The following is a 19,642-nucleotide window of genomic DNA, read 5'->3' on the forward strand; positions in this document are numbered from 1 at the left end:
ATCAGATTACTACCCTGCAGGAGAGGCAAGGAACAATGATCCAACCTCTGTCATTTGAATATCCCAGAGAGCAGCAATGAGGATGTGAGAGAAGAGCTTCTGGAGATCAGAACGTTGGCAAGGAGACTAGCAACCTTGGATTCATGACCGACTCTGATCCTCATGAAAAGATAAAAGCACATGTCCCATCCCATTAGAGGTCTTCACGGGTCCAATTTGACGGACCCGAACCCAAATGGACCCGTGAAAATTGGACCCGGACCCGACTGGCCCCGAGCTATTATTGTAAATATGAGTTCCGAACCCGAACCGAACCCTTAAAAACCTGTGGACCCGAAATGCCCGAGTTGCTTTATGATTTAATACAAGTTGTCTAGCGTTAAATAAGACTTGTTTTTATTAGCTACTACTTTCTGTTTCTTACCTAAACGCAGTCTTCTTCTACCTGGTTCCGGCTGCGGCCGCTGCCAGCCCCCCTGGCCATAACGTGATGTAAACAGAAATAAATCCACGTCGTCATTTTCTTGTTTAGATGGTCATGTAGGCTACTATAATCCTTCTTCTTAGCCATTGCTAACGCCAATCCATTGGCGCCAATCCATTGGCTCCAATTTTGGAGTTTCCATGTGCTTTGTGGAGCATAACGTTACCGCGGTAACAACACGCTACAGCAACTCGATTATTTAACTATTTTGAACCATTAACCATAACGTTACGTCAATACACAAACTTCATAACTACCCCGAGTCCTGACCTAGGCTCTAACTTTTGCTTGAACTGTCACCTTTGACGTCATCATAAGAGTCGTGTAGTTGTTTTGATCACGTGACCTAAGTCACACAGGCAGCTTGCAGCCTCGCATTGGATGGAAGGGGGAGGGCGGGGGTGATTGACAGCTGTGACAGCCAATCGCCGGGTCCTCTCGGGTACTGTCGGACCCGGCCTTTCACAATAAGAGCCCCGAGCCCCGAGACAAACTCTCCCGGTTCCGACCCGGCCCCGGAGTCACTTCTTGTGAATGGACCCAAGACCCGAGCCGGGTCGGGTTGGAACCTCGGGTTTTCAGGTTGTCGGGTTTTTCCGAAGACCTCTACATCCCATCATTATGCAGTTTATCAACATGTCTTCTGACAAAAGGTATGGAGGGCTTCCCTAAACACTGATATCAGGGAGGAACAGTCTTTGGATTGCTCAGGATCTAACTTATGCAGTCTGTCAGTGTATAAACAAACTTCTGCCTTTTGTACAACAAGCAACAAGTGAAGGAAAAAAGACCAAAAACATTATTAATGCAAGGGGGGTAATTGAAACAAATGAAATGGTCAAAGTTGGCATGTTGACATTTAAAGTGTATTGATTGATGATTTCTGTGCAATTCTGTCAGTGGAGCATTGTGAATAGTGACGGTGAAGCTGTCAGTGTCGTGACAAGATCATGGAATGATTATTTATTGAAGTTGTGGCAGTTTCACACCATTATTCGTGCTACTGTGTGGTTCCTTCCTAGAGTGACTACGCCTTATAGTACAGGAAGTGGTGCTCTGCAGCGCCTCAGTAGGAGGAGAATACTGCTGAATAAGATGCTCCAGGAACTGAAAAGCGATAGAAAAGAATAGAAAATAGCAGAGTTAGCTGGGAATAGAATAATATAATAATAAATAATTATTTTTGTTTGTTTGTTTGTTTGTTTTGGTTAATGTTGTGGTAGATGTATGTAGTATATACTGTATGTATGTGTATATCTTTATATGTTTGTATTTTGTTTGGCTGTCTGCACTGACAGACCTATCTTGATTTGCACCTGCTGCAAATTTTTAAAAAAAAGGAGAAAAAAAAAGAAAAGAATAGAAAATAGCAGAGTAAGCTGGGAATAGAGAATTTGTGTGAAGACATGCATTGCAGCATGGCATAGAAAATAATGTTGTGCTTCCGACTACAGCAAGGCTGAGAATGCGTCTGGCTCAGGCTGATTCCTTTCCCTAGGTAGTAAAGGTGGCCAAAGCTAAACAGACTATTATCTCAGATAGTTGTCTCAGCTTCCTTGTATGATGAAATCACCAGACTCCTCAGAGCCAGAGGCAGACTTTGTAGGGCTGCGGACATGAAATCAGAGGCGATTCACCCCATTGTCCTGGACCCGTCACACCATGGGCCCTAGTTTGCTGGCGCAGCGCAGGTGGCGCAAGGTAACGCAGCTGGTCTAATGCAAGTTTCGACCAGCGCAGCCTAGCGCAAAGTCAGATTGGAAGATTGGCAGATCGCGCTGCGCTGAGATAGGCGTGGCCGCGCAGCAGGGGGAGGCGTCACAGATTCAGCTTGGTGCAGTGGAAGTTTTGTGCGAAAATGTCCCGCCGAGGTTGCGCTGAAAGCTCGCCACCTCCAACCAGGTCTAATCTCAGCGCAGGGCGAAGCGCAGCAGGTGCAGTGGAAGTTTGGCTGACTGACCTGCAGTGCACACACGTCACCAAGACCTCACAGGCAGATCTCCACAGTTCCAGACACATTTCAATGCAATAAATATCCACAATAACCACTATTTAATGCAACTAACAGAATCAACACGTGAATTTATATCTGTATAGATTGTCCCGTCACATCTGACGTCAGATCAAAGCAGAGATCAAAGGCTGTGGCACGCGTAAAGGAAACTCCACCTGAATTAACACAGCAGGGACGAACTGGCACTGAAAAGCAGCTGTGGATGTCCCAAAAGCAGGACTGAGGGTGGATGACTGCATGTCGCTGCCGTGTTGAGATACCACTCTGCCCTTGTGATGATCGCTTTATTTATTTACTTATTTCATTAGCGCGAGCGACCTCATCACGCAGCCGTAATGAAAAACAAAACACAAATCTTCATCTCTCTTAGCCCACCACAACAGCCTCGGTATCAGATAGTCAGTATATAGCCTACTACAGTATACTCAGCATCTCTATCACAGAAAAAAAAGAGAAAAAAAGAGACGGGCAGACAGAGAGAGAGAGAGAGGAGGACAGAGAGAGAGAGAGAGAGAGAGGAGGACAGAGAGAGAGAGAGAGAGAGGGAGAGAGAGAGCGTCCTTTACGCTGATTTCATGGTGCTTGTTTATGTTGTGATTAGTGTAGCCTACACCTCTCATCTTGCTTACACAGGGTTTGAATAAATGTGAGTTTCTTTATTAGTTTATTAATTGTTGTTTCTTACATTGGGCAGGGGTTCTCAGTGTATCAGATCAATCCTGGTTAAGTATATTAGTAAACTCATTATTGGTCACTCTGAGCACGGACCTCCGGACCAAAACAGCTGTTTCCTCCTGGGAGAGGTTCGGCCTCTGGCGTCGCTGTTTCCTCCGTCCATGTCCAAGTATAAAATGACAAACTTGCAGCGCGCATCACCCGCCGCGCAGTTAAAGGTGAGGAGAGGAGCTCCTTTGATTGGTGAAGATCTGACTCGGCTGTGTCAAACCCACTCCACGCCTTTCTCTCCTCCTCCTGTCTCCCTCCCGCCCTCTCTCCTCCCTCTTCACCGTTTGCGCCGGTGGGAGGGACGAGGGGAGGGGCTGCGCTGGTCTAAGTCTGACTGCGCGGCCCACCAATCTTGCGAAATGGACCTGGGCCACACCCCGTTGGCGTGGCGAAGCTGCGCTGATGTTAGACTTCACCTGGTCTAAGAAACTAGGGCCCCTAGTCACCAAGTTACTCATCCGAGTACAACATTATAAGCCTCCATTCCATGCAGTGGGAGCCAACTGTTTCGGCCCATTGTCTGTGAAGGTTGGAGTAGAGGCAGGAGAAGAGGTGGGGGATGCTGTTTTCATGACCATACCTGCACTTCCTGGAAAGCCTTGGCACAGATGCCTTGTGGCTCTTCCACAAGCAAACTGTTTGAGCTTCTCTATGATGATGGGATGTATTTCATGTGAGCTCGAGGAGGCTTTCAAAGCAATGCCCCTCCCAGCTGCAGGACCAGTTAGCAGATCAAAAAATCAATTTTCTGTTCAACCCTCCAGCTGCTAAACATTTTGCAGGGACATGGGACAAAAGGTGAAGTCAGGAAGAACAGCACTTAGAGTCATCCTGAGAGAGCCGTCAATCCGTCAGACTCATCTCTCCCCAGTGCTTGTCTGATAACAAACTTGCAGGGAAATCAATGTTGGAGACATGGAGACACTGCAACACTGAAGGTCAAAGAGTTTTTGTGGATCTGTGTGGATCTCCACAAGAACATCTCAAAAATATGTCATTGAGGAGAGAGATGCGTGTGTGTGAGTGGTGATGCACAAATGCTGAATCACACTTCACAAACAGAACTTTCAGTTTTACAAATGGAAATTATATATTTACAAATACCCAATATATTTATGTACAAATACACATGTATTTGTAAAAACCAAAATACAAGTTACAAATTAGAAATTTGTATTTGTGGATAGCAAAACACGTGTGCAAACTAAGGCACATTTGTAGATCACCCTCTGTACGTTTACAGATATGAGACTCCTAGAGGGTAACAGGTTGAAAAGATGGTGGCAGGGATGTGAATTGTCCTAGATGATGCTCCTAGCTCTGGTGAGGTAGCCGGAGTTACAGATATGTGGTCAAAGGTGGGGAAAGGATAGCCATTGATTCTCTGAGCAGTTTTAACGTCTCTCTGCAGCCTTTTCCTGTCAAAGTCAAAGTCACAGTCAATTTATTGGTCTCCCATGGGAGAAAGCGCAAGCTACTAACCACAAGACAATACAAAAACAGTACAAAAACAGCTTCATAAGTTGCTAGAGAACATACAATAAATATCAACATACAGTAAAAAAAAATCCTCATGAAGTGCAATATGCATCAGGGGGGTAGAGGATAAGGGGAAAACACATACTAACACACATGCATTTCAACAGTCACTGCTGCAGTGTGTTCCCGTACCACACTGAAATGCAGTAAGTCATCAGGTTTTCGATGCAAGACCTATACAAGGTCTCCAGCAGCTTACCTTACTGCCCAGGTTGTTTCTTTTTAGCAGTCTCAGGAAGCAGAGCTGCTGCTGGGTCCTCTACAACAACAAAAAAAGTTATTACTGAATATTAAAGTAGAGCTGAATCTCCACTGGGGTGCTTTTTTCTTAGTGAAAAAAAATAACAATATTTGCATGGTGATCAGATTTAGAGGCCAAAGGGATGTCAGCTGTCTTTGTTGCTGGACATAGTGTATTTGATGTAAAAAAAAATATAGTAAATTCTCAAGTACAATATACGTACTGTATGTCTGTTGAAAAAAAAGTGTACTCCTTAGCTAATGGATTGCAAAATCACCATAAGATTGAGGTCTAACATGCACTGGTGTAAAGCCTTAAAACAGGATAACTGGTAACTGCCCACTTTGATTTGTCAAAACAATCATATGGATGAATAATTACATGATACTGTCAATAAGAACTTCACCAGATCAGATTCTCCCCTTGGGGATTCTTCATAGCCTTTAACAAAACTTGGCAACCCTTTTATAGATCATATCTAATGACTCTGCATTAATGAAGAATCTGGATAATTTGATTGATTAATTGAGCAGACTGTCTGTCTGTTTGTTTGTGTTTTGTTTTTAATCATTGTCTATTATCTTTATTACTATGAATTTGTATTATTTCATTTCTTTGAAAAAAAAATCATCATGCACTACTACAGTATAAGTAGAACATACGAACCTGACCCATTTCACCTGTGAAAGTTTAATAAAATAATCACTTTATGCTTTGCTGACACAGAAAGTGGTATTGTGCTTGATCATGGCACAACAATCCATGTTTTTATATAGGCGTATTGTTTTGTTTTGTGTTTGTTATATGTGTTATCTAAATGTATTCTGTACTTGTTTTATGGACCCCCTTGAAAACGATTGTTCATGATGGTAGTTATGAGACCTCCAAGGGGGTTACATTATTTTTAATTTGCTTTAAGAAGAGTCTGCAAATGACTGGAAATGAAATGAGAGTAGAAAAATGATAATGCAGAGATGCTCCTTCTGAAAGAATATCATAAAGCCCCATGCCTAAATGGGTACTGTTTGTGGATGTTTGGGGTGTGTATTGTTTGCACATGTGTTGTGCATGTCTGTGTGGATGAGAGATAGCTTTTTGGCTGAGTAGAAGTAATTCACCTTGATTCGTTCCCAGTCACACATCCAAATGAGTTTGGATGAGAAACACAACAGGGGGTCTGATGCGCTCCCGAAATCCAAGGCCCCATTTCTCTGCATGGAATTGCTACCTTCTCTGCTGAATGTGAAATGAATTTATTCACTGTAGTTGCTGTTCAACAGTTGATATTCAACAAACATGCAACATGACTGGAAATTGGAGTCAAAACAAAGGGAGAGGCCTGCAGGGTAATTTTTAGATTGGTCATGCTGCAGTGTCTTCACTGTCTCATCAGATCTAAATGAGTCTGCATCTGGGCTCACAACATTCCCCTGGCAGTAGAAAAGGTTTTACTGTGACCTTGAGTTTTTCTTAACAAAACCTTTTCTGCTACAATTAGACAGGCTCAACTATTCATTACTTATTGAATTAAATCCATGTAAATGCACATAGATAAAGTTAAAGTAGCATCCATCAAAATTTTCAACAACAATGTATTTAATGACTCATCATTAGATACATTGTTGTGAGCAACGCTGAGCCTGCAGAGAATGAAACACCTCTCAGCTCCTAGATCCTACTGTCTTGTTTCCATCAGGTGCAGCTGTTTTCAGAGCTCTAACGCCCTCTGTCCTCTCCCTAAACAGCAAATAGCAGACAGCAAGATTATTTATGCAAATGTACCTCAAGTGTAGAATGTAAATGAATGAACGTATCCTCTGTGACATTATCCATGGATTTCTAAGGATCAGATACCTCCCATCTTAAACTGGACAAAGAGGTGGGGTGTGGATGGAGCAGAAACAGCATGTTCACTCACCTACCTGTGACTTTGTGAAGCCACGCCCTCAATTATGTATAACTTTTAGTTTTGATAAAATATAAGGAAGTTGCATAAAAGTTGACCCTACAGCTGTCATGAATATGAAAATTTGCCGTTGAGACTGTATTAAGACCGTAACAGTTTTTGTACCAGGATGTAAGCATGTCTATTGTAAATTGGACATTTTGACATGGGAGGCAAAGGGGAATGACTCACCTTTGGATCCAGACTCTAGTGGTCATTGTGGTAGCTGTAGCTTTTAAAGGATAATTACTGTTTTTTTTTTACTGCCTCTAAATAACCCATTATCTGCCGCGAAACTCGTTCATTTCACCAATATGTTGTTATGATAGGCTAGTGCAATTCCCCTCTGAGTCCGGGGTTAGCTGTTATCAACATCCGGGGTCTGTAGGTTGACCTACTGACCTCTGACCTGGATGATGTCATCTCTGAGCACCGCGTGGCTTGTTGCTACCGCTAATGCTACGGTTCGTTTCTGCGTGTTTCTGACTTGTCAGAACAAAATGAGCAGCTGGATGAAGTTCAGCTTCCACAGGCTTCCTCTCCACAACCTGGACTCACTAAAGCTCCAGCTAGTTGAGCTAAAAATGGACCCGAATGCCGAAGCAGAATGATTATTATCAGAATGAGCTGGGCAGCGCTGACATCATCCAGGTCAGAGGTCAGTAGGTCAACCTACAGACCACGGATGTTGATAACAGCTAACCCCGGACTCAGAGGGGAATAGCACTAGCCTATCATAACAACATATTGGTGAAATGAAGGAGTTTCTCTGCAGATAATCTGTTATTTAGACTCCATTATACGGATATACGCAGCTCTCGGCTGGAGCTAATTTCATCAGAACGACTTGTAATGACACCAGAGTTATCTGGGTGAGGAAATGATCGTATTTTATGCTAGAAATAAGGTCCAGATTGTAAAAAACTGAAATTATCCTAACACTACAGTTTTGAGGTTGATGCTTTGGTTGGTTTACCAAGACACCAGATGATGGTAAATGTTCCTCTTTTTGAATGTCTGAAAAATGTCTGAACTTGAAAATGTCTGAACTTGAAATAACTCTACAATGAATGTAAGTAACCTTGGTCTACATCAATGACCAAAAGGTTTGTCACAGGTGAAGCCTGGCTCTTATGGTGTGAGGGGCAGGGAAGCTCAAGCAGACTATCTGTGAACAAACATGCTCACAGTTTCCACTGTGCAGTGTTAAAAGTGTCAGTGCTGCTGCACCAACAGAACTGTGTTGGGCAGTAAACAGCAGAGGAGCAGGGTGCAGGTGGACACTTTATAGGGAGTGTTGTTGCTCTCTGACCTGCCCTTTGCCCTTGGTCTCCAGCTTGCCAGAGAGCTCTGCTGTCCAGACTGCTGGGAAAATACAGGAAGAACAGTATGCGGCTCAGATTCACATTGCTCACAAACAGAACTACTTCTACTGACAGAACCTGTACAAGCTGGTTGAGCTTGTCATGGTACATCAAACTCACAAACTAAACATGTGACTAAAGCTGCAAGCAGCAATGAATGGTCATTGCACTCCTTGTGAATCATCAGAAATGCTGGTCCAGCTTTGACCATGCTCATTACAGTAACATACAGTCCTTTTCCTGTTTTGTTCTTTGTAGACAGTTGCTGCCTGATACTTTTTTGTGCATTTTGACAGGTTGGGCCTAACAATTTTCATCCACCTACTACAAAATAACCCCAGTGCAGAGTGGTCATAGACCATTCCAGGGGGTGCTAGGCATTTTTGCCAAACCCGTGTGAGAACCCTAGAATATGTGCCCAATGTTTGCAGTTTCATGAGTTCTCTTGGCTCAGGCTGTCAAAAGTAAACACTCTTTCCTATATAAAAGAAGAAAAATAAAAAAAATAAAATAGAAAATAGGGTCTTCTGGTGCCCTCAGGCCCTAAATACACCATTGGTCAGCTGCCCCAGTGAGTATGTAGGTAAGTAATAGCATGTACTGTAGTTTTAAATCTAGGATCTTTTTTAGCCCAAAGAAGAGAGTCATCAATCCTATTCCACAAGCACATGGTTGAAAATGACCAAACCGCAAACTGACACATGGTGAGGGTGGAGCACACCCCAGGCAGCTTGCCAGTGTATGACATGACATACAGAGACCAACAACATACACTTGCTTTGAAGGGACAGTGCTTATCAAGCTACCCACTGCTGCATTACTTCACCTTTTACCTTTTCTTCCTGCTAATGAAAATGTCTCCACTTTTGACTTCTGTATTTCCTGGAATCTTACAAAGCTGGGTTTTTGTGAATTCTGTGTTGTCACGGCCATGAGTGTTGCTTCACCCTGGGTTTATCATGGGTTTAACTTCACTTGACTCAGCAGTGTATGGCAACAGGCTGTCCACATACTGTAGAGCAACTAGCGCAGGTGCCCAAGAGATCAGAGCGGGTCAAGGGTTTGAAGCAGAAAGGTGAGAAAGGTCACATAGTCTGTTTGAAATGTTCTGCTCTCCCCTCAGCTACTTCCCTGACACCTGTCCTGACCGTGGGACGTTGGTAGTGTCTTGGTCAGGATCAGGGAGGATTGTCAGCAACTCTTCAGCCACTTTTCAACTGGATGGGAAACTACATGTGGAATGTCCTGACTGTGTGAATGTGTGAGTGTGCATGTTTGTGTGCATTACAGAGTGAAACACCAGCTAGCTCCTTATGGCTGTTCCTGCTATCATGCACCTTTGTGGAGTGTCTTTGTGTGTGGCCCATTATCATGGATGAATAAGCGAAGAGGCCAACAGTACAGGGCCTGAGAGGTCAGAGTGTGCCTGGTATGGAGCCTCTCGTTTTCACTGTTTCTTATTGGAATGTTATCCAAATAACTACAAAAAGTTCTGCACTACTCAGACCTACAAAGACCTGCAAAACAACGGCAATTGTTTTCAACAGACAGGACACAATGTGACAACAACCTGTTATATCATTTGTGGTTATAACATCTCTTTTAGTTTGGATGCATTTCTAATATGCACATTACATGTTTCTTCTTAGTCGTCCACTGACTAATAATCCATCTAAACTGCAGTATATTGTGGATTTGTTGTGTGTTTGTTTGTTTTGGTGTTTAAGAATGTGGATTAACATGCACACATGCACACATGCACGCACGCACACACGCACACATGGTCATATGCATTGCTATGACAGGAATGTGTGTTTACTCTGCTCTTGTAGACCACACCATCGCAGCACCAGCTGGACACATGGCATCTGGCCTGTCTTAAATTAGACCCCAGTCTCTCTGAATCCCTCTACTCAACTCCCACCATCATAAAAAGAAAAATACAGTTGTGGTGTTTCTCCCATCCCTCTTCTCTATTCTCTCTCCATTTTGGGTCATGCTTTTTTTTTTTTTTACAGTGGTGTTTTGTTGCAATTCAGTTTTTTCAACTAAAAGATTTGAGCGTACAAACTCACTGGTTGAACTTATCAGCACCACATCTATTTTTCTACACATGTTTTTGTTGGAACCTGCCTTCATTCTTCCACAGAATTGTCAACAGGGCCAAGGTTAACCTTCATCAGGGGGACTTCCTGCCACCATGCAACTGCAGAAAAGTGGAGGAAAATGGATGAATGGATGTTGCAGCTGTCAATTTGGCCAACTACATAATTATTGCGTTCATACAAATGTTATTGCAACAATGCACTGATCGCACTAGACCATGTCTTGCATGTGTTGAAAAAGTACTCATCTTGACAGGCTAGCTGCCAAGCTGCAACCTAATGTGATTTTATTACCTGTTGAGAGTGACGCTCCTCAGACACCTTGCACCACGCAGCTGCTATATGACTCATCCTCTGCCCAAACAGCAGAATTCCACAACACCTGACAGGATCATACTGTATATTGGAAACAATACAAACTGACAGATAGTGCTCTGTAAGCACAAAATAAAACAAAAAATAATGATTATATATTTTCAAAGAGAGAGAGGAGAGGAGAGGAGAGGAGAGGAGAGGAGAGGACTCCATGTAACCAGATGTGTCCCCCAGCAGTCTAATGGTGCGTTCACACCAAAGATGTCGGGAGCGTCAGCAGCGTGGGCAGCAGACACTTTCACCGCTCTGTTCAGCTCCAGCGGCCGGCGGCCAAAGGGGCGGGACTTTCAAGCAGCGCAGAAGATGTGTCCACTCAGGCGCTCTCAATTTCTCCCGCTGTGAGACTCCCGGTCTGCAACTGGCTGCCGCGGCGACGCTCCTCATTTGCATAAAGTTGAACTTCTCTCAATTTCTAATTTGACGCTCTCGACGCTCCTTTAAATGTGGAACAAAGATGTTAAAATGTGGTTTTTATTCTCATGTCTTCTAAAAAGAACTTTAAATTAAAAAATATATATTATGTAGAAATTATTATAGGGACAACGAGGAGTTTCTATTTGGTTATAAAAAAGTCTCACGTTAATGTGGATGAATCTACGCTACCCACACTTGTTAATGGGCCCATTTTCGATAAATATATCCTTTTGTCTCTATCATTATTTTGTTATTATTAGTGGTGGCGGAAATGCTGGGCGAGCCGACCAACGTTTCCTTACTTTCGGTTTCGTGGCGAGTCATGAGAATAACGCCACCAAATCGCCGTTTATGGTCGGAACTACGACGGTATGTGATCGTCTTCCAACCTCTGACTTTAATTCTTGATGACTGAAAACATGAGTCCGTCTTGCGCCGGTCAAAGAATTTCACGGTGCGAGCGGAGGCTCATAAATGTAGTGTGAAAACACTTCGCTTTTCCAAAACTCCTCGTTGTCCCTTTAAAATTAAAAATTAACTCATTGAGTGTTGAAGTTTTAGTCAAGTGTACCGGCAAATTAGACCATATTTGACTTTTTATTTTAGAGCCATAGTGTATTCTATATTATTGCCACCAACACATACTGTAGCTCATTTGAAAGGTTTAACTTTATCCTTCAAATGGCCACAAACCGTTTGTTTCTACGTGCCTCCGTTCCTGAGAAAAGTCAAGCTAAACATGGCTGGGTTTCACCAAAATCCCTCCTTTTTTTCTAGAAAAGGAGATAGAGCGTCTTTTATGAAAGATGCGCTGTTTGTGTCTGTCGCTCTTCAGACACTCGCATTTCTGGATCAAAGGGCTCGTATAAGATAAATATACACAACAATTGTTGTTCTATTCACAAAACCACCATCGGGGGCGGGGGGGGGCGCCACTAAACAGCAATAACACAGACGCACCGTGCCGTGTCACAGCCTCTCGCCGCGGAACGTGAGGCTCTGCCGGCCACAGCGGCTCGCGAACACCGTTCCCGCCGGTGGTCGCGGTCCGTCTGTGGTACGGGTCGGTGGTGCCGGTCTGCTTTGGTCCAGAGACCATCAGATTTTACCGCGGGAGGACTTTGGGGAGGACACGGTGTTGCTCCAGATGAAGACCGGGCGGGACAGTGGGCTGAGAGCTTCCTGGTTCAGCTCCCAGCTGCTGCAGCCTCGCAGGTGAGAGCGGAGCAGCAGCGGAGCAGCTGCGCTGCATCTGCATGCAGAACTCCGTTTGCAGAAGCTGAGTTATGATAAAAACTTCCAGATCATGAGCTGTCATGTGACTTTGATCGTCATCTATTTCAGTTCTCCTCGTCGTAGAGTCCCCAAATTTACATATAATGTGTATTAAAGTGTCTATTTTCATAATTTAAAAAAAAAGCAAAAAACGAAAAATTTCGTTTTTGGCACTCAACGCATGGGAACGAAAAACGAGAAATTACGTGGTTGGCACTCAATGAGTTAAGTAGAAATATGACTGAACAACTTTCTCTTGCATTGGAGTCATTGGTCCAGAGAATCTGTACTGCAGGTGTTGAAGCTGTGGCCTTTTCCCACCTCTGATGAACACTGTGGAACAGTGCTGTGTGGACCATGACTCACCACCCCACTGTTCTTCTTGTATGAAATAAACCACTCAGCCTCTCTCATTCTCTCTATGGTGTTTGTCTTTCTCCTAGCATAAACTACATTACATATAAGTTTCCACCACCACCTGGATGTACATCACTAACTCCTTATAGTCACTGCAAGAGATGTACTGATTATTTACAATTGTTAGTTCTATCTGGGCAAAGTTGATGACGTCACTGTTCTAGTAAGACTGTTGCCACTTAAAATATTGTTGGTCACACCGACACTGACCGACACTGAGAAGGAAGATGGGGCCTTGGCAGAGGGAGAACTAAACAGGTTTTTGTAGCGGCTGCTCTGTAGAAAGGCCAGAGGTGTATAGTAACGAAGTAGATGTACTTCGTTACACTACTTAAGTAGTTTTTTTGAGGATTTGTACTTTACTGGAGTTCTTTTTTTAATCAGGACTTTTACTTTTACTTCACTACATTTAAAAGTAAAAAATATATACTTTTACTCCGTTACATTTACGTTTGCCACCTGGTTACTCGCTACAAATTAAAATAGAACTATAATTAGGCTCTACCTGTAGGCTATATGACCAAATAATCGCCTGCGTGCAAATATGCGCATGTGCTCTAAAAGCCGTCGAGGGTCCGACCTCATTCAGTAAAAGCCTGTTCAATTAAATGCCCGGGCGATTACTAGGCTAGTATTTGAATCTGCGATAGTGCAGCATTCACACAGTCTCTGTCACCACGACCCACTGCTACTGCTGCTGCTGCTGCTGAGGAGAGCTCTGGCCGCAGACGGCTCCAAAGATCCTCTATGCGTAACAGGATCGATCACTCTCATTAATCATGCGCCGATTGATAAGTTTCGTTTTTACCGTGCACCACTGCCACTGCGTGCCTGTTGCAAATACCCGCCTGGTTCTTAGAAACGCCTTGGTTCCAGTTGATTGAGCATATTAAACGCCCGGGCCACTAATGATCATATACGGTACACAGACAGACGCTTGCTTTATGTTCTCAGGCAGACACAAGACACTTGATTCACTCACTCTACATGTTTGCTCAGGTGTTTTTTGGTTTTATCATTCCACATCTATTCACCTGAAAGTAAAATAAAACAACACACGAGCAAAACAAGTGGTTGTTTTGCTTCTTTTTATGCGAAATACTTTGTACTTGTACTTGTACTTTTGATACTTGAGTATATTTTTTCACAAGATACTTTTGATACTTAAGTACATTTAATGTGAGCTACTTTAAGACTTTTACTCAAGTAATTTTCTTATGCGTGACTTTTACTTTTACCAAAGTCGTTTTTTGTTATGGTATTTCTACTTTTACTTAGTTATTTTTTTCAAGTACTTTATACACCTCTGAGAAAGGCTTTCAGCACTCTCACTGAGGAAGATACTTACAGTAAGGGTTTGACTGATACATGACCAGTCACTATTTGCTTTACTAAAAAAGATTTGATGTACAAAACCTAATGTAGAATTACAATGATGTATACACAGATCAAACTACTACTACTAGCAGTATAAGGTACCATGACCCTGAGAGCTCTCAACTTAAGCCAAACTTAAGACATCACATGCAAACAAACACACACATGGTCAAACAACATGCTCTCAACACAGTGGGAGTGTTTCCTGCAGACACTAAAGAATGTTGAACTTGGCAGGGCCCACTTGAGACATTTGAAATCAAAAACATTAAATAACAAGTGTGTCCCAGCAAGTTCATCACTCATTTCTTTCCAAATAAATTTTTGCCACCCCAACAGTGAGAGAGAAACATATTGATATGGCGCAAAGGGTTGGACTCAAACCCAGGCTACTGTGGTTAGGCTCCCATATTCAAAGTGAACATGCAAAATGTGTTGTCAAATTCATGAAGATGTTTTCTGAATTTGTTTGTGTTTTTGTAGTTGCATCTGTTTTTCCATAAGTTGCAGTGTGTTCTCGTTCTCACCGCCAAGTCATCATTTTATCAGTCATGAGTCATAACTGTTCCTCTTCAGCCCACTTTGTGTCTTTATCGCCAATCACATATCAGTGATTTGTGACTTAAGTTACAGAGTAAATCCATACCTTCAAGAACTCTCACAGTTCTCTCTTCTCAACATGCTGAAATGGTTCTGTGAAGTTTTTATCATATGTAAGGCATCTTTACCGCGGCCCCACACTACTGTACATCCTGTATTGTACAATGAAAATAAACTATACAAGAACTCACTGGAATCATCACCCATTATCCTTTAATCCATTAATGTCTTACCAAACATATTTCCTGCTGAAGTTAAGCAGGATCACAAGCAGCACATGCACTGAATTGATTTGAAGAAGACCTCCATGATCCTCAGGAGTGATGCAGGTGATGATTATGGACATACTGTTACACAGAATTATAAACACTAGCAAGTTCTGTTTGCAAGGACTTTGTCTCAGCTGCATTTCACATGACAGGTTTCTGTCTCTTCTCTTTTGGTTGCCCAGTATCAGCAGAGTTACCACACATCATGACACATGGTATGGCACATGGCATTTCTGTTTTTTTCTTCAATGTTTTACTGTTTTGCTTGTATTGTTTATTGTTGCTGATTATGTTATCTTGTAAAGGACTTTGGTTGGCCATTGGCTTTTTGTACTAAATAACTAAAGTTGACATTGACATTGACATGGAGTCAAATTCTTTATAGGCTACATACCAAATAAACAAAAAGTTATATATTATACTTAAAGCAGAAGTAAGTGGAATGTTTGTGTTAATATAAGTCTTAAATAATTCTATCTTCCGACAGCAATCACTTATATAGAGTGTTTGGTCTGAAACACGTGTCTGTCAGTCACTCTGCTCTGCTGTAAGCCGAGGAGAAAACTTTCCTTGTATCCTACAACCTTTATCCAATGAGGAGAGAGAACGGCATAAAGGGGCGGTCCTCTCTGTGTGTGCAGCCAAGGGATGCGCGTGAATGTGGTGACGTAGGGACGAGGGCGGGGACTGCTAACTCCATCTGCTGACAGGAAGTTAGCAGAAACCACCAGATCGCTTACTTCTGCTTTAATGACAACATATTGCTTGCAACAACTGTTAATACCTGCGGACAGATAGGTGGTGGTGCAAAAAATGAGAGGCACAGTTAAGGTAAGTCAGTCAGATGTAATGTATGTAGCCGGGTGGGAAAATGTAGTGCAACTGCTTACTAACGCCACCAGAGGGCGCTTTCTCGGTTTGGTGAACTGGTTGTAGAGCAGGTAGAAAGATACCGGAGGTCGCCATCTTGCCCGCAGCGGTGCGACCACACTACGGTTTTCCGAGGTTAATGAGGGTAAATATGATATAAATGTGTCTGTTTACATGAAGTATCTAAGGGATATGTTTAAGAGTAATGCATGTTTACAGGCTGAAATGTTTATTGTTTATGTGGGCATATGTGTTAGTGGTTGGCAGGTAAATGGATGACGAGAGAAACCCAATGGTTGTCGGGTAGCAGGCCGTCGTCAGTGCTGTTTGTGCTAGGCCTACGGAAAAAATGCACAAGTCAGTAACGTTGTGTATTACAATACTGCACATTCGTTGTGATGTTTTGACCTGTGAATGTATGAGTGTTTAATGTGAATTTGTGGGCTCTTTGTGTTATAGGGTCGAGCCACTGTAGTTAATTCTTTGCACTCTATTGTTGCTTATAGGGACATTTTTGTACACTCTGATAGCAGTTTGTAGATTTATTATTTTTATTCTTTTGTACTGAACCTTAAGAAGACACGTTTTGTACTCTTTGGTGCTAGTCTACATTGCTTACTTTTGTACTCTTTTGTAATAGGATAATTACTTAAGATTTACGGACATTGTCCAGTGATTATAGCAGACTAGACAGAGTTACAGTAAGCGTCCCGTGTGCCAGGCACAGTGTGGTGTCGCTGATTTTTGTTCCTACTAGTACTGTAGATACAGCTGAAGACTATCAGCCAGTTGAGTTTTAATCTTGCATCATTTATTTTATTTGTACACCATATTCTTCTGTTCAGAATTAAAGACCCCAGAAGATATTTTTGTGTCCTGTGCTGGTTCAATTTAGCCAGGCAACACATTTTGGTACCAGGAGTGGGGTTCTGCAGAATTGGTGTTTCAGTAGATTTTTGTTTTTTTGAGTAGGCTGCATCAGAGTGTTAGAGTGCACAGAATTAACTATAGTGGCAACAATCCCTGGCGCCTGGTGTGAGAGAGACCTGCGACGGTGAGGCTTTCCTGGAGGTGCAGGCGTGGGCCGGGACCAGAGACCAGACCACGGGAAATCAGCCAACGACGGTGCTGCAGGCTCTTCGCAGAGGGGGACAACACAACCCAGCTGGGCCGGAGGCGACTGACATTTGTATCCAAACACTGAACTTACACTGAAAGCTACACACAGACCCTCCACAATGTCACACCAAGGCAGTGATAATGAACAAAATTCAGAGGAAGAAGAGGGGAACCCTGTTGCTGAACTTCAGGCCAAATTAGCTGAACTGAGTGATAAACATGACCAAGCTATGGCCAAAATAACTGCTCTGAACAGTGGGGCTAACCGATCATATGTGTATTTACCCCGCGAACGCCCCATCCAGCCTTTTAGTGGAGACCCTACCGTTGATGGCTGCTCCATTGATGAGTTTATTGATGAAGTGCAGCGGGCAGTAAAGGCCAGAGGCCTAGACGAAGATGATCAGGTTCACTTCATTCTCTCGCTCCTCAGAGGTTCAGCACTGGAAGAGATCAGGTTACGCACAGATGGTGAAATAGAGGACCCTGATGAAATTTTCCATTTCCTCAGGGAGGCTTATAGAGAAAAACGCAGTGTAGCCCAACTGTTACAGACCTTCTACAGTCGTCACCAGCAGGAGGGTGAAGATTTCTTTGAGTACTCACACACCCTGTCCCAGATCCTTCGTTCTGTCCTTAAGCAAAGCCCAGATGCCGTAGCTGATGTAAAAATGGCAGTCAGAGACCAATTTGTAGAGGGCGTCAAAGATTCCTCCCTCCAAAGGGAACTTCGCAAGATGATAAGGGAGAGGCCACATTCCACACTTTTCGAGGTGCGTCAGGAAGCTATCTCTTGGTCTCTAGAAGACAGACCCACTAACACTAAAGTTGCAAAGAGCAAGAAGATACTATGCGATAGCGTGGGTGAGGGAGGTCAGGCTACAGGTAGTACACCAGAGAAGTCTTCTGCTACCCTAGATGATATCCTTAGAGTGGTTTCTGAACAAGGCAAGGCTATTGTGGAATTAGTCAATGCGATGAAGGAAGGAGCCACGGTCAGAGAAAAGTCATACAAAAGTGGAAGACCAAGACCAAAGTTCCAGTTCACAGAGGATGGGAAGCCAATCTGTTTGAAATGCAGGGGGGTGGGACACATTGCTAGGGAGTGCAGATCACGACCACAGGAGAGTCAGTCCACTTCCCGGGGTTCATCTGCTCAGGGAAACTAGCTTCCTCGGTTGTCAAGAGCCGGGCAATCCGAGGCGAGACTCAAGGCTCCCAGACCCTCACCCGTGAAAGATTTTTCAAGCGAGCCGTAGGTGTGTGTCCTGAAGTTGAAGTAGAGGTGGGTGGAGTTATGGCTAAGGCCCTGTTGGACACTGGGAGCCAGGTTAGCACCATCTCTGAGGCATTCTTCCGACAGCACTTACTAGGCGAGAATGAAGACGTAATTCCTACAGCTAAATGGCTCAAGTTAACCGCAGCTAACTCACTGCCCATCCCTTACATAGGTTACATTGAGCTAGATGTGCAGGTTTTGGGATTAACTGTGCCGGAGTGCGGGTTTTTGGTAGTCAGGGACCCAGTGACAGAGCTGACAGGGTCAAACGAGCTAGTTTCAGATTCATTCATTTCAGATTCATCAAGCAGGGAAGAAAGTTACAGAACAGCAAGACAAAGAGGAACACCACAGGCCCAAAGAGTCCCCCCCTGTGCTCATCGGCATGAACGTAATTAAAAGATGCAGGGAATTAGCTATTGCCAGTTTTGACTCAGCTCTCGGAGGAGAGCTCAACTCAGCTTGGAGAGAAGCTTTTCAGAGAGCGCAAGCATGTGACGTTTTGAAAGAAACATCTACAGCCAGGGTAGCAGGGAGCGAAACAGTGCATGTGCCAGCAGCTTCAGTGGCCACAGTGTATGCAAAAGGACTCAAGAAGCTCTCCACTGATTCGACATTGATGCTCTTAGAGCCTACCAGCACTCCTTTACCTAATGGTCTCGTTGTCATGCCTACTCTGGTAGAGGCTGGCAAACATGTGTTTCCCGTCCAAGTGGTGAACCTCTCACAGGAAGATCTGTGGTTGCCACCATAGACTGTAAAAAGAATGGACGTAGCGTCCGTGACGTCACCCATTGGTTTGGGGGAGTCTGTTTTGTGCCGCTACTACGGGGGTTTGAGCCGCGCCATGTTGGATTCTACTTGCCATATTTGGAGCGGTGCGGCCGTTGGCCGGCCGAGAGCCCGCCCACTGGCCTCGTAGCAGCGGTCACCGGACCTGTCACTCAACGGTTCTGCGCCCTAATTGGCCAGAACTTTAAACCTAATAACAGTAAAACGGTAGAGTTTAAAAAAAATTCACCCCCCTCAGAGTGTGTGCGGGGGTAGAAACTATCGGTTGAGACCAAAAAAATGAAATGTACCAGGCTGTAAATATGTTTTTTAAAGCTGTAAAATCGGCTATTTTAACATGGGGCTCAATTGGAGTTGCTCCCTTCTGGAGCCAGCCCCCAGCGACAGCCGAGGGGATTGCAGCTTTTTGAACGCGGAAGTGAGCTTCACTTCTCAGA

Source organism: Trachurus japonicus, chromosome 21 (assembly GCF_045865225.1).
Source record: "Trachurus japonicus isolate A0001 chromosome 21, Traja_1.0".
NCBI lineage: Eukaryota > Metazoa > Chordata > Actinopteri > Carangiformes > Carangidae > Trachurus > Trachurus japonicus.